This window comes from Pongo pygmaeus, chromosome 7 (genome assembly GCF_028885625.2).
Source record: "Pongo pygmaeus isolate AG05252 chromosome 7, NHGRI_mPonPyg2-v2.0_pri, whole genome shotgun sequence".
Classification (NCBI taxonomy): Eukaryota; Metazoa; Chordata; class Mammalia; order Primates; family Hominidae; genus Pongo; species Pongo pygmaeus.
In genome coordinates, this window is record NC_072380.2 from 1,958,872 (window position 1) to 1,975,583 (window position 16,712).

Below are 16,712 nucleotides of genomic sequence, written 5' to 3' on the forward strand. Positions count from 1 at the left end.
GAAGAATCGTCATTTACAAATAAATACCCTTTGCAGGAGGCTAAGGTAGCAGGAGAGACATTTCAATTCTGTGACTCCGTCGCCCACTTTGTGTCCTTTCTGTTCACTCACGTGTCTTTCATTTGTAGAAAATCCAGGCAGAGCGTTTTCTGTACTGTCTGTGAAAGCTGCTTCTTGCTGCAGTGTCTCAATAAGTAGCTATTGCTTGAACCTGGTGTTTCACAGGCCAGGTTTTGTGTGTGTGTGTGTTTGTGTGCTTGACTTGTGCGTTTCTCAGCATTCAACTTACCTTTTCTGAAAAATCCAAACAAAAACACATAAGAAACTCTTTCATGGAATACTGGGGAGTGCATGGTAAAATGAATTAAGTGAGATACTTACCTGGATTGCCCCCTTTTCTTGTGGACAAATAACAATATCTCAAAATTAGTCTCTTCATCAAGCTGCTTGCTTGGTAGTCTTTGATATAAATTGTGGGCATTTTCATATTAGATGCAAAAACATGAAGTTCTGTCTTTGTAGCTATCTTGTTCCGCCTGATGAATAATGAAAGTGCCTCATTTCATGTTGCTTTCTAAGTACGTGAAGACTTTAAATGCTGCTGGTGTGTCTCCACAGATTAATATACTGAATTAAAAAACAGAATGAAATGATTAAAATGCTACTAAAATGATCTATAAATCACTCATTTTAAGAAAGGGCAGCACGCATAGTACATTATCCTTAGCACATAAGTGGGAATAATTAGTCTCACTCCAATTAAAGCTGGAGTTATGTGTATATTAGTAGTTGCAATCTGATATCTTGGTGTTTTTTTAAAGAGACAACAAAAGGCAAGAAGAGTCATGGAAAAGAAGCTTCACTTCACGACACTGCTTTACTTAGAGGTCATTACAATAAGGAAGATCTAATACCCCAGGGTGAGCTCCCAAAGGACTACTACATAACATACGGCAGCTAAACCTGAACAGTTTTGATCTTGATCCTCCAGCTTGTAGTATGGTCATCTGTTGCAGTGGAGATTTAACAGCTAAGGAAGAATCCTTGAATTCTCTGGAGCAAAAGAACATGGAAAACCATGTTCTTCATGGTTTTCCACATGTTTTTCATGCATGACAAAGTGACCTTTGAGCAATATCTCTGCAGAACCCAGAAAGTCCTAGATTCGTAAGGAACCCAGAGATGGTTTAATGCAGTCCCTTAATTTTCCAGGAGTGCAATGGAGCAGCAAGCTGGGATCTTTGCCCAAGATGGTGCAGGGGCTGGAAAGCAGGTGCTCTGGCATGGGGCCAGAGGAGCAGGAAAAGAGGAGTGGGGCGAGCTGGGGAATTGGAGCTGCAGGGTCTGGGATCTGTATGCGTTTTGAAGAGGCACCTACCTCTCTGAACCTCGATTTCTCAGTGGTAACACGAGGCTCAATAATTGCTTTGATAAAGATTAGTTCTCTTTCTTTATACTTGCCTTTTCTCAGGGATGTGGTAGTTGCTCTAGGTCATAGAAGATACCTTAATTCTCTGTTCCTGGGTGCCCATTTTCTGGCTGAGGTCACTGGTGAGGCCCTATCATAGCCCTGGGAGCACTCTGGAATCTGCCTGTCACCTCTGACTGCTGGACACCCTTGGCCTGGGCTCCATCCTCATTCCGCTATGGATGGAACAGCTTGTCATGGATCATGCCCACCACAGGCACAGGATAAATACAGAGGCAGATGGGCCACTGGGGACAGAGGGGGCTGGAGAGGAGGTGAGGAGGGAGCAAATGAAGGGTGCTTGAAGGCAGAGTGAGAGCAGAGTGAAGAGGGCAGTGCGGTGCAAGCACCTGCAGAGGGATAAGCAGTGTGGTCTGAGCACCCGTGGAGGGGTGGGCGCCCTCACTGAAGACCCTTGGTGCATGAGCAGTGTGGTCTGAGCACCTGCGGAGGGGTGGATGCCCTCGTTGAAGACCATCTGTGCATCGCTCTGGAGAGACCCTCCTATGGGAGCTGAGTGCAGAGCCACAAGGCTGGAGACACAGCCAGGGCTTCGTTTGACTTCGCCGAGTGCTGCCTGACTGGCTGTCTCATTTCAGCTGCTGTCTGCAGGTGGTGATACCTACACCTACATCTGCAGGTGTCCTCTGTCTGCTGGAAAAGGCTACTTACCAGATGTCTTCCTCGCGTCAGAGCTGAGTGATGATGGGCACATTCTCAAAGGGAAGCAATTCACTCCAAGGGCAAGAGTGCTCACCTCGAGTCAGACTCCATCTATCTCCCTGGGGTCGCAGATTCACGCCCTGGTATTCTGGGCTTAGCCTAGATACAGACCCCGTGTATTTTTTTTAACAACACATTTTTTTTTCATGATTTTGTGAGCATAAAGTACTCATGGAAGGAGAATTTAAAAATACACACAATGGAAAGATACATAAAAGCCCATACAATGTAATTAGTGCCAAAATTAACGGGGCACAAAGAGGGCTTAGCACAAGACTGGCTCATTGTCAGTCAATTTTGAAATACTCCTTAACAATGAAGATGTGGAGGTCTTGAACATACCACTTACCATTTTAGAGCTTAGCAAGGTGATCTAAGGTTTGTTATTCTAAAAGTAAACCAGAATCAGGGGTTTTGCCACTAATATCTAACTTGCTTTAAAGAGAAGATAAATGGAACATTGTTTAAACAAATCTATATCATGTAGAACAATTTTGTTAAAAGTACCATGCAACTTTAATATCAAAACTTTATAAAGATAGTCTACTTGATTGATTTTCAGTTGAGAGATGCAAAATTCTGAATAAAAATGTATGTATATAGAATATAATACAATATTAAAGACATACACTGGGGCCTGTTGTGGCTTATTTCAAGAGTCAAAAGGAAGTTTATTTTCAGGAGATATGTTGATGTAGTGCATCAATTTTGATTTTGAAAAAAATCAAATAACCATACCATTATATACTAAAACTGCACTTGGTAGAATATAGCAGGCAGTCCTAAAACACCTCTCTGTGTATTAGGAATACAAGAAGGTAAGACAGATAGGGCAGAAAATACTGCCAGAACAAACAATATCATCTAAGCAGCAAAATACTCGAAAAGTGTCAATTAAAATCAGGAATTAGATGGATCATTTTGTGATTAATATTATTATACAAGAAGTTTCTAAAAATAGCAGCAAGACAATAAAGTGAATCAAACCAAATTAATATGAGGCAAAAGACATTACACTCTCTACCTTTGCTGATTTTATAATTGCTGATGGGGAATACTCAAGAGATTCTAGTTAAAAAGAAACTAGAATTAAAACTATGTCTTATGCTGGTTATGTTAAAAAAAATATACAAAAGTCCATAGCATTTCTTTAAACTCACTAAGCATCTAGAGATGAAAAGGGGAAAGACCCCGGTCCACTTACACTCATACTAGCAATCAGGTCTAGTTGATAGAAGGACAGGAAGCCTGGCCTTCATACAGAAAATTTAAAGCACTTTTTGAAAAACACGGCAAAAGGTTCTGACAGAATAGAAAGATGTTCCAGATTCTAGCAAGAGAAGGCACTGTGTAATGCCTTCTTCTCCAATCCACGTATGCTTCATTCAGTTCAAAATGAAATCCCATCAAAACTTTTTGGATTTGAAAAATCAATAATCCAAAATTGCCGAGAAAGAGTTACAATGTCGATAGCTGAAATAGGGAGGGGGATTGTGACTGACAAGAACACACTACAGAGCCAGCACAATCAGGTTGATATTGCCTGGGTGGGAGAATAAACAAACTGATCAGTGAAGTAAATTGTGAGCCACCAAACAAAGCCCCTGATATCAGGAGAGGATTCCCAGCTGCGTGAACAACCTGCAGGGACATACGATCGGTGCCACGTTCCCCTGTGACGTTAGGAGAAGGTGCTCCAGTCCCCAAAGATTCATCTCACATGCTGCCTGACCATATAACTTCAGTAGCAAATCCTAGGTGCTAATATGTATTAATATGTAAGAGCATATTTTACTTTCAGGTGTGTTAGTCTGCTAAGGCTGTCATAATCAAATACACAGTGGGTGGTTTGAACAACTGATTTTTACTTCCTCACAGTTCTAGAGGCTGTAAGTCCCAGAGCAAGGTGTGGCAGGGATGGTTTCTTCCGAGGCCTCTCTCCTGGGTGTGCAGATGGCCCCCTCTCACAGTGTCCTCACGTGGGCCTCCTGGTGCCCATCCCTGGCTTCTCCTCCTCTTCTGAATAGTACAGCAGCTCCACTGGATCAGGGCCCCAATTAGCGGGTCAACATATGAATCTCAGCCAGGTGCGGTGGCTTATAGCTGTCATCCCAGCACTTTGAGAGGCTGAGGTGGGAGGATTGCTTGAGCCAAGGAGTTTGAGACCAGCCTGAGCAGCACGGTGAAAACTTGTCTCTACCACAAAACAAAAAACCCACAAAAACCAAAAATTAGCCCACTGTGGTTTGTGCACCTGTAGTCCCAGCTACTCAGGAGGCTGAGGTGGGAGGCTTACCTGAACCTTGGAGGTTGAGGCTGCACTGTGACAATGGAAAAAGTTGCAACTATACAAAGACAGAGGAAAGGAAGGAGGCTAAGCAAGAGTGCGGTGTGATGGCCACTTCAGGCCCAGAGACACAGTGGGTGAGGGAGGGCTACCGTGTGCTGAGATGTAGGTGTTGTCAAAGTCCCAGCTTTTATTTTAAATGCTAGATTGGTAAATTATGGAAAAACAACTAAAACACTGAAGTAAATAAATATAAGAGTGTCATTCATAAAATAAAGATGAGAATTTTTATGAAGATTATATCATCCAACTTTGTGCTCCTAAGATGTAAAAAAATTCCCCAACGACTCTTCTACTTAGAGATTCGAGATACTGTTTTAGTCAAGACCAGATGCTCAAAGTTACACAGAAAGGTGACAAAAATTCCAATAAAGTCAACAGACAAGTGATATGGAAAAATATACTTGCGAATTTATGTCATATACAGGGAGTTCTTACAAATTAAAAGAAAAAGACAAATAACAAATAGAAAAATAAGCAAAGGTTATGACTTAGCAGGTCATAGAAGAGCAATGAAAATGACCATTGAACATATGAATAAACGTTTAAAACTACAAGGAGACTGGAAAGTCCCAATTAAAATAGCAATGAGGTATTGCTGGTATCCATCACACTGGTAAAAATTTTAAACAGCAGTAATACTTATACTGCCAAGCAGGGCTATGTGGAAAAGAAGGCACAGATACAGTGTTGCCGGAAATAGAAACTGTTGCAACATGTTTTTTTAGAATAGGATGCCAAATTCTATGCAAATTAAATATAACTATGCCCTGTCACCTAGCAACCCACTTCTGACACTGTCCCACAGAAACACCAGTACCATAAAAGTATGAACAAGGATGTTCTAGTAACATTGTTCATAGTGACCCAAAGAACTCCTGGAGACAATGAAAGCTCATCAGTAAGTGTAAAGACATCTTGTGATACTATGCAGCCTTAAAACATGTATTTGATTTATGCCAATTAATTCAGTGAGGTTTCCACACAGTGCTGTTGAGTAAATAAGATGAAGATAAAAGACCTCATTTTTTGTAAAGCAAATATTGACCACAACACTTTATACAAATGTTATATAAAAGTATATGCATGCATATATGGAAGCACATTCATATGTATTTATGTTAATATGGAGGAAATTATGGATGGATACATACCAGGTTGTTTTGAGTTTACCAGTCTAACAATAAAACTATCGTTAGAAACATGTCTATACCAAGTTAGCCATGGGCATCGTGACTCCAGGAGTGAAGACGACTGCCTCTGCATTTTTTTTTTTTTTTTTTTTTTGAGACAGAGTCTTGCTCTGTCAGCCAAGCTAGAGTGCAGTGGTGCGATCTTGGCTCACTGCAACCTCTGCCTCCTGGGTTCAAGCAATTCTTGTGCCTCAGCTTCCCAAGTAGCTGGGATTACAGGCGCTCGCCACCACATCCTGCTGATTTTTTATTTTGTATTTTTAGTAGAGATGGGGTTTCACCATGTTGGCAAGGCTGGTCTTGAACTCCTGACCTTAAGTGATCTGCCTGCCTCGGCCTCCCAAAGTGCCAGGCGTGAGCCACCGTGCCCGGCCCCTCTGCATCTTTTATCCATATGTTTATCTTTTCTCTTGTGTTTATTATTTTCCATCATGAATATGCATATATTTAAGCTCATTCATAATACGCTTGCTTAAATGCATCCACTCCTTTGAGATTTATGCTCATTTTTGGAGCATGGAGCTGAGGACAGTGTGCAAGAAAAATCACGCTGCATGATTCATAGGTGGGACAGATTATAGCCTCACAAATCACACCCTGTGACTCGTAGGCCGTCATTTCAGCCACATTTGAACAGCAGCACATCTGTTATTTACAGAAACAATGATAAGTTACCTATCAAAATTAAAAAAAAATTCTCAATGGTACCACTTCCTTTCATATTTATAGGCTATTTTTGCAATGAAATATTGAAGTAATATGCTGGGAAGCTAGGTTGATGGAAAAAATGAAGTTTTTTTTTTTTTTTTTTGAATCCAGCTAAAAAAATAGATTGAGCCCCTACTGTGGGCTAGACTCATGCTATATGCTATAAGAAATACACTTAAAATATGAAATGTTCTCCAAATTAGATTGTGAGGTTCTTTAAGGATAGGGCCAAAGACAACTAGGCATTCTCGATTGCCCAGTTTTAGAAAGATGAAATCATTTTCCACATGGAGGGCAGTGAAAGAGAGGAGCTAAGTTATCAAGCTCCCTCCTCGTGTCTGCTGAGCTGTGGCTGATGCCCTGGCCATGGACCCCTCAGCTGCTGTGTGTGCGCCTCTCAACACGCATGGCTGACTCCAGCGGCAGGCCTGCTCCTTGGCCCTTGTGTCTAGTGACTACGAGTAAGAATGGGTCTCCCCTCATCAGTCATCGCTTTCACCATGCCACTGCTTTACAGAAAGTCTTCCCGGCATATGCAGTGGAAGGCCATGGACCTCCTCATCCTGCTGTTTTGGGTCCATCCATCTTCACTGTGCAAAGCAATGGTCCTTCCGGGTGACTTAGACAAAGTCAAAAGAGCTGGGTTCCAGCTTGCCATGTTCTCATCCTCATCTGCTGCTATTTCTGTCTTTAAGCAGTTTATGCACCATCCCTACCAGTTTTTAAAATTGAATCTGGATAAGATTTGTGAAACGGAGCAATTGTGTAATGGTATCTGGCATCTTCTAAGCACAAAATAAAAGTGCTTGGAATGGAAGACTTGGCGTCTTCCTCCTTTCCTCTTTAAGAGGGTGCAATCTTCCAACTCGGAGAGACGGAGAGATTTGCTGTCACTGTCCTCTCAGAGCTTTTCCTCTTCAAAACACTCCACAAGCAGGGTGGGCCTTTCTGTACCCCTCTTCCCGTTCCCTTGATGTTTAGCTGGTGTGCGTGTCGTCTCTCTTGTAGGGGCCTGTCTTTCCTTAGAATTTGGGCTAGTGGGTTGCCCTGAAACCTCAACTCTCCTCTGATTAAAGTAAGTTGTAATTTTATAGTTTTCCAGCTTTATTCTTTTTGTTTGAGAAGGAGCAATGTTCCTTCCAGCTTTCTGCACCCTAGGTAGAAGCTGGAAGCTCCCCAAACAGCAGACTCGCATGCCCATAGGTGATGTCTGCGACGTGCCACACCCAAACGAAGAGATATTGTTGGACGACTTGAATCTAGCTGGAAGGTCAATGTTCTTTTCAATGTAATGCCAAAGAAAATTCATGCTTGTTTGTTCTGTAGAAAAAAGTGACATAATATCATTTTTATTTTTAAGTTTACTTATAGTCATATGTACATGCCTGCTCAAAAATGCTAACCCATCATTTGCATAAGTAAATCAATTTGTATTTAATGTTAGAGTTTAAGACTCATGTTTCAGAAATACAATTTTTATTAACTGAATTCAAAGTACCTTATTTATGCCTTTTATTTTATATTGCAGTCTCTCGTTGGATTTTCCATTCCTGTGATCTTGCCCTTGGACTTGGTCTCTCTCAGACATCTCAGAAATTGAGCTGTCATAGTTAATTAGAGAAAGAAAGACATAAGTTTGGATGTTTATGGTAAAATACTCAGACATCTCTAGGAGACCTGGCCTCAGCATTATATTTTCCTGTCCTGTCTGCAGATGGCCAGATGTTCAGGTTGTTAATTCATTGTTTGCTGTCGCTGAAGTCCTGAGATGCCTGATTGCTTTATTGGTGCCGCCCAGAGAAGTTTAGCACGGAGGTTTTCAGAGGCTGAAGAGGGTGGTGCCCTGGCGTTTCTTTCACTTCAGACCAAGGTTGCTCTCCCTCTCTCTCATGCTTTAATTGATTAAGGGGCTTTGTAGGTTCTGCGGTGTTTCCTGGTGTTTTCAATTTCAGGGTAGTCCTCGTTTGGAGGTAAACAGACAAGGCTTGCTTGGGCCAGTCCCCCTAAGATGGGCTTGTGAAGCTGTGAAGGCTGTTGGTGGGGACATTGGGCTTGCTGAACGGACTGAAAGCTATTTTCGTGTAGGTGGGAACAGCTTAGCACCAGCATCATGAATGAGAAATTACAGCTGTGCGAACATGAAGCTTACATGTCACCAGTGAGTCTGAAAACACAGACCCACCTTGTCTTTTTATTTTCACCTTACCTTAAAGGTAGGACAAAAGAAGTCTCTGGTTAGTTGAAAGTGCTCAAGGCTCAGATTTTTTTTCCTTTGTTTATTGGTAAATTTCTTTTCCTTTCATCAACTTGTCGTTTCACACATTTCAGAGTGAAAGGAACTTACGACCACTTGAAATGTACCAGGCACTAGACCTAATAAGTCATTTAATTTTCTTTGTTTTTTTTTTTTCAAGTCTTCCCTTTTATTTTATTTTTTAATTTAATTTAATTTTTTTGTTATACTTTAAGTTCTAGGGTACATGTGCACAACGTGCAGGTTTGTTACATATGTATCCATGTGCCATGTTGGTGTGCTGCACCCATTAACTCCTCATTTACATTAAGTATATCTCCTAATGCTATCCCTCCCCACTCCCCCCACCCCACGACAGGCCTCAGTGTATGATGTTCCCCTTCCTGTGACCAAATGTTCTCATTGTTCAATTTCCACCTATGAGTGAGAACATACGGTTTTTGGTTTTTTGTCCTTGTGATAGTTTGCTGAGAATGATGGTTTCTATCTCCATCCGTGTCCCTACAAAGGACATGAATTCATCATTTTTTATTGCTGCATAGTATCCCATGGTGTATATGTGCCACATTTTCTTAATGCAGTCTATCATTGATGGACATTTGGGTTGGTTCCAAGTCTTTGCTATTGTGAATAGTGCCACAATAAACATATGTGTGAATGTGTCTTTATAGCAGCATGATTTATAATTTATAATCCTTTGGGTATATAGCCAGTAATGGGATTGCTGGGTCAAATGGTATTTCTAGTTCTAGATCCTTGAGGAATCACCACACTGTCTTCCACAATGGTTGAACTAGTTTACAGTCCCACCAACAGTGTAAAAGTGTTCCTATTTCTCCACATGCACCCATGTATCCTGAAAGCAGGTGTTTATCTTGCTTGGTTGATGCGAGAGTAGCATAAGGTAGACACCATAGGTCTGGTTCAGGGCCGCCACACATATTCTCTGTTCCCACGTCAAAGACTTCACTGACTTCCCTTGGTCAACCAGAGCATAAGTATGCTTTTTGCTAATGACAACAGATGAACTGGAGGTCATCGGCTGAGCAGAAATTATGGTGAGTGTGTTTCATACCTGGGGCCCGTGGCTTTGTAATCACTTAGGTTTTTAAATTATTTACATTGTATTTCACCAATATGCCTTCTTATAGCCCCTTTTTACTTTAAGTACAGTAGTTGGGAAGCTAAGTGACTCATAAGAAACTGAAATTAAAATAGATTTATATCAGGAGAAGCTGACAGTTTGGAGTTTGATAGTCGATAAAAACCTGAAAATTTCTTTCTTTTTATTTGGCCCTGGGGCATAAATTATTGATTGAGCTGACAAACTCAAGCTGATATACTACAAGAGCATTTCATCAATAATATCTCTTTTGCTTATCCAGTAAGTAACCTCGGTATTAAATAGAGAGGGAAAAAATCACTTGGTGAAGATATCCACTCCCAAATGGCAATAGATGGAAAAGGTTATAAATCCAGTTATGATTCAGCTAAAGACTAATTGGACAGCTTTCATAAGAACAGATGAGACTTCCTAGCCAGGCTGACAATTGATCGTGCCCTGTAATTCCGGACAGTCCTTCTGTCAGAGATGCTGAGAAAGGTCCCACTGAGTCAGGACCTGCCACTAGAACCCTGCGCCTGGCAGGGAAGCGACCCCAGAGGATGAACGACAGGGACTTGGGGTACTGACTTGGCAGTGCAATGACCTAATTTTCTAAAAAATGCAGATTTTATCATGCCTTATGTCCTGAATCTGTGAGTACCTCTGTTCTATGCGATAGTGTAGTGCCTTATACCTTGAATCTGTGAGTATCTCTGTTCTATGCAATAGTGTAGTGCCTTATACCTTGAATCTGTATCTCTGTTCTATGCGATAGTGTAGTGCCTTATGTTCTGAATCTGTGAGTATCTCTGTTCTATGCAATAGTGTAGTGCCTTATACCCTAAATCTGTGAGTACCTCTGTTCTATGCTATAGTGTAGTGCCTTATGTCCTGAATCTGTATCTCTGTTCTATGCAATAGTGTAGTGCCTTATACCCTGAATCTGTGAGTATCTCTGTTCTATGTGATAGTGTAGACTGTAGATGGTAGAGAAGCAGCAAGTTGTTTTTACACATTTTAAATAAAAAGATCAGGTAATCATATTAGGATCTCTTTAGAATTTAGCTAGAAATGAACAGATTTGAATCATCAATGCAAAAAGATCTCCCAATGAATATATTGAAAAGTAGTATCATATTGCAATTAGGAGTAACTATTTTCCCACTTAAATAATTTTATTTTACCAGTTTTGTGTAAAGCAAGGATAGTAAATCCTTTTTAATCTACATTTTAATGTCATTTTGAGGACCCAATACGATGCTAACAAGTGGTTCCACAATCTCAAACTTCCATGTGTGAAATGTTGTATGTGAGGATTTTATCCCTTCCCCAGCAATACTGACACTTTCCAGTAAAAAAAAAAAAAAATGTCGATTTAGAATTTCTCTACTCTGTAAAATAAAAATAGGTAGAATATGTCCTTTCGGCCACCTTCAGAGGGAAGGAGCTCTTTCAGAATGTTGTTCCTTTGATGTTGACCCTCCTTGGTGAGGCTGGGCACGCCCAGGGACAGGGGCTCTGTCTTTCCTGCACAGACATTCCCATTGCAGAGCAAATGCAAACATTGAGAGAAGCCACAAATGCTTTGTGTGTGTGCTGCTGCAGTGGAATGCATTGTCTTTATTTTAAAATTATTTTTAATTTTTGTGGGCACATTGTAGGTGTATATACTTATGCGGTACATGAGATGTTTTGATGCAGGTGTGAAATATGAAATAAGCACATCGTGGAGAATGATGCTTCTATGCAATAATATGTGTCTGGATACTTGTCACAAATATCCAGCCTTTCGAGCATTTATCCTTTGTGTAACAATCCAATTATACTGAATTCTTTTCAAATGTACAATTAAGTTCTCACAAGTGCTTTTAATGAATAAGAGATGATAAAGGCAACATGCTTTTACAGGTCCAAAATGACTGAAGTTGTGATTTGTAATGTGGCATTACCTCTGTTTTGTGTAAGGTCAACACCATTCTATTTTGAATGACAGAAACACTATTATTATTATTATGTTTATATGACTCACCATGATTCTTGGTCCTTCTACACTACTTTTTTCCTGTAGGTGATTACTTTTTGGCTGGGTGCAGTGGCTCATGCCTGTAATCCCAGCACTTTGGGAGGCTGAGGCAGGCAGATCACCTGAGGTCAGGAGTTTGAGAACAGCCTGGCCAATATGGTGAAACCCTGTCTCTACTACAAATAGAAAAATTAGCCGGGCGTGGTGGTGGGCACCTGTAATCCCAGCTACTCGGGAGGCTGAGGTGGGAGAATTGCTTGAGCTGGGGAAGCGGAGGTTGCAGTGAGCTGAGATAGCACCATTGCATTCTAGTCTGGGTAACAGAGTAAGACTGTCTAAAAAGAAAATTTTTTTAACTTTTAAGCTCAGGGATGCATGTGCAGGTTCGTTATATAGTTAAAATCATGTCATGAGAGTTTGTTGTTCAGATTATTTCATACCAGGTATTGAGCCACTACCCAATAATTATTTTTTTCTGATCCTCTCCCTCCTTCCATCCTCCATCCTTCAGAGAAGAACAACCCACACTGGGGCCCAGGGAGTGTGGAGGGCAGGAGGAGGGAGGAGATCAGAAAAATAATGGGTACTAGGCTTAATACCTGGGGGCTGAAATAATCTGTACAACAAACTCCCACGGTGCGAGTTTACCCGTGAAACAAACCTGCACATGTACCCCTGACCTTAAAAGTTAAATAAGAAAACCAAAACAGCCACAACAGCAAACACTGTGAAAGTGAATATGAAGAGTTGAAATTCTTGACACCTTTCCTCCGTGTGTACATGAGCCTGTGCCCAATCACAGGGGTGGTTTCCACGCCATCCACTCGCTGTCCGCTTCAGTGTGTGAGGACTGGGAGCGTTATCAGTTGTACCCAGAGACAACACTCTCACAGGAGATATCACAGTATCCCTTCCTATGAATAATACATGTCTGTTTCTTGACACTTCCTCTACTCTTAGGCATTTGGGTTGTTCTTGGCGTTTTATCATAAAAATGCTAAAGTAAATGTCCTTAGGTGTCAATTTTGCATACTACTTTATGATATTAATGTTTTCTTTTCTTTCTTTTTTTCCCCTTCCTTCCTTCCTTCCTTTTTTTTTTGACAGTGTCTCCCTCTGTTGCCCAGGCTGGAGTGCAGTGGTGTGATCTCGGCTCACTGCAACCTCTGCCTCCCAGGCTCCAGCAATGGAACTACAGGCACTACCATGCCCAGCTAAGTTTTTGTATTTTTAGTAGAGACAGAGTCTTGCTAGATTGCCCAGGCTGGTCTTGAACTCCCGGGCTCAAAACGATCTGCCCCCCTCAGCCTCCCACATGTGAGCTACAATGTCTGGCTGATATTAATATTTTCCTGCAGAAGTGGACTCACTCTTTATACATTTGTGGTGTTACCAGTGTGATAGTTGCATATGTGCACATATACCCTATGTATACATAGGCATAGGCGCATCTTACTGGTTGTCTTTTCATCTTGTTTTGGGGTTTCCATAGGGTTTAAACCTATGGTAGTGGAGGCATTTGCATGCTTTATTGCAGGTAACCCCCCCAACAATCTTATGAGGTAGGCATCACCGTCACCGCTGTGCCAGGGAGAAACTTTGGCTGGATTCAGGCCCAGAGCTGGGGTTCAGGCAGGGACCCCTGCACACAGCCTGCTCCTGTTTTCTGGGCTGCTCTCCCCGGCGTGGTTAGGAGTCCTGGGTGGCTCATGCAACTGCACGGAGTGGCTCTGACTCCACGTAATAAACAAGGAGGCTCCGTAAAGCCCCCTTTTGTCCTAATATGAGGGGTTCGGCGATTCCTTGTAACAGTCCCATGCGTCTGAAGCTCATGCTGCTGCTGCTGATTTTGGAATCGCCCTTTTTGCCGTTCACGTTTTCGAGACTTTATGCAACAGTTCGAAGGCTTTTATTTAATTTGAGAATCCTCAGTGAGCTCATCAATTCTGGAAATGGAAACATTCCCAGTGTGCTTCATGGATAAAAACCTGTGACTCTGAAGCCCTGTCTCAGGACTTTGTGGATTTTAACATCACTCATCAGCTCCAGCTTGCTGTTTAAAGTTTTTAAAAATATCACTTAAAAGATGTTTATTTAATTTGACATTAATGCTCAAACTGATCAATTATGGAAATGCAAACATTTCCAATGTATTTTATTGATAAGAATTTTAAGCAAATAAAAGCATCCCCTTGTATGTTTTTCATTCCAACACACTTACATGTTGTAATTAAGACCCTACCAAGTCACACAGACAACACGCAACCTAAAAAGACCTGATCTTTCCCACTCCTCCTTTCCTATGAAGTTTGAAGAAGCCAGAAGTTAAAAACTGTTCATTTCTCACCAGGGCCTATTACCAGATACCGTCCCAGTTACCCTGGGTTCCGTGGACTCACTGAAAGTGGGGGTGAAGGATCCCCAGCATACTCAGTCCTCTGTGGTGAGTGCCGGCAGTGATGAGATTTCCTCCTGTAATGGTCTGGGGGCTTCATCATGAGCTGTACCCGAACAGGGAAGGTGTCCCCACTGGGGGCAGTCCATTTTCCAATGTCCCCAAAGACTACCGGTTAGGCATGGTTTGATGGAGGCCGGGGGTTAGGACAGGCCTTTGTCCAGTGTCCAGGGTTGGGCATGGATTGGTGGAGGCCGGGGGTTAGGACAAGCCTTTGTCCAGTGTCCTGGGTTGGGCATGGACTGGTGGAGGGCGGGGGTTGGGACAAGCCTTTGTCCAGTGTCCAGGGTTGGGCATGGTTTGGTGGAGGCCAGGGGTTAGGACAAGCCTTCGTCCAGTGTCCAGCATTGCCACATGGGAAACAGACTCCCAGAGAGGTGGGGGAGTTTCCTTTCGGGTTATTGGGAGGCTTTTGTGTAACTGACTTTTGGACAGCAGAGGCCAGCATCTGGTATTTTAAATGGTGTTCTAGTTTGAGAGCAGTGAGGAGTGGTTGTCTTGGAGAGGTTGATGTAAGTAGGAAAGTTATATTGAAAGAAACAAGCAAAAGTAGAAAAAAAGTTATTTGTGTAGGAGTAAAGTCCTGGAAAGTTCCCTGAAGTCATAGGTCTCATAGTGCAGGGAGGAGCTCATCAGGATGTGTAATGGAAGTTTCATAAGGGTACCACTGAAGGTCTGTGACAAGGTTGGCTAGGAAACAATGAACGTCTGGAAGAAAAAGAGACATAAGTGGCTTATGTAGATTTCTCTTCCTTTTCCTCTGGGATTTGGGTGAGGTGAAGGGAAGTGGGTCCCTTCCCTAGGATGAAAAAAACGCCTTTTTGGCGTTTGGTGCTTACAGAGAGTAAGCACCAAAGGTGCGTGTCGTGACACTTGTGGAGGCAGCAGGCCACGCTCCTTCCCCGCTTCCGTGTGCTCTGCTCTAGAAACAAAGCGAGTTATGTGCTGACTCACAGATTCCTAGAAAGTCCACTTGCTTTCCAGGGAAGAGCTGGGAGTTAGGCTACAGAGACAATGGTGTTTTTCCCACACCTGCCTGGGTTGCAGCTGGGATGGGCAGTGAGGCAGCTTCGGGGGGAACCCACTTATGTTTTCTCTTTTTAAATAAAACAGGGACTGGATTTGATAAAGTCTGACGCTGCTTTCTACTCTGTGGTTTCTAACTCTGTTGTTCTTTATTTTCACAGACCATGACCTGGAACTTGTGAATGAACCAACTGCGAATTTTCTAAACCGTTGGCTGCTGTTGTTATTGTTAAATAGTGGAGGCATTTGGTGTAATCTTTTTCAATCCACACTTCATTCCCCCAAACCAGAACAATGTTAGGCATGTAAAAGACACTGAGACATTTGGCGGATGAGTGAGTGAGCTGAGGCCATCCTTGGCTTTGTTGCAGGACAGCCTTCCTTGTCGGCCTGCTGCTGGCTCTGCTGGTGTGGGCGTCAACTTGTGACGAGGACCTTCTTATGTGTGAGTTTGGGAGCTGGGCAGGTGCCTTCTCCAGGCCGGCTGCCTTCCTTCCATGAGAGAGCACTTTCTATAGATTATCACACATTTTTATATAGCCTACATCTTATGCAGCTGAATCAAGGCAGCCTGGGGTGGCAGAAATAATCGTGGAGCCGGGACGACTGGATGTCAGAATCAACTGTGACATTGATCCATTGTGTGGTTTGGGGACACGTGCCTTGTGTCTCTGGGTTGTGTCCTCTCCAGCTTTAATGTGAGGGGATTGGGTGACACAGACTCTGAGTTTCCTGCCCACTCTAAAATTCTGTCTTCTTCATTCATTCTTGCATGTGAGTAGGAAATTCAGAGGTTATCAGGGGGACAAGTGCGGAAGTGATGGCACCCGGAGAGGTTGTCAGGGGGACACGTGGGGAAGTGATGGCACGGGCGAGGTTATCAGGGGGACAAGTGGGGAAGTGATGGCACCTGGCGAGGTTATCAGGGGGACACGTGGGGAAGTGATGGCACCAGGCGAGGTTATCAGGGGGACACGTGGGGAAGTGATGGCACCTGGCATTGGCCATGGCTTTGGGCATCACGTGGGCACAGCAGCAGCCTGAGAGGTGGGGGCGCTGGCATCCAGCAGGGGCGGCTCTGCAAGCTGTGGCTCCGGGTGGGGGAGGCAAAGTGCTCCCAGCTTCCTGGGAGATTCAAAACATCTGTGTCTTCTTCTTCATACTCCATTCCAGATGAGCTGCCATCTTGCTGGGTCATGACACACACACACACACACACACACACACACACACACACACACACTTACTTTACACTGACTCAGGTGTTGGTCACAGGCTTTCGCATTCACATCTTCTCATTTGAGGGCCCAAGTTCCTGTGGGTCCACACTCAGTCCTGCCCCCACCTTGCACCTGCCCAGGTGGCCTCTGAGCATTTGGAGGGGTGCATGCGAGGTGCCCTGTCCTGGGT

General features: G+C 43.0%; 1 long non-coding RNA gene across 1 annotated transcript in view; it reads left to right on the forward strand.

Moving 5' to 3' along the window:
- LOC134739981 (uncharacterized) overlaps positions 1–15,719 on the forward strand; it is a 40,288-nt gene extending 24,569 nt beyond the window's left edge. The window contains exons 3-4 of the long non-coding RNA XR_010127143.1: positions 14,172–14,264; positions 15,464–15,719. This is a non-coding gene — a long non-coding RNA (uncharacterized LOC134739981). The remainder of the gene's footprint in view (positions 1–14,171; positions 14,265–15,463) is intronic.
- Positions 15,720–16,712: the final 993 nt, after the last annotated feature.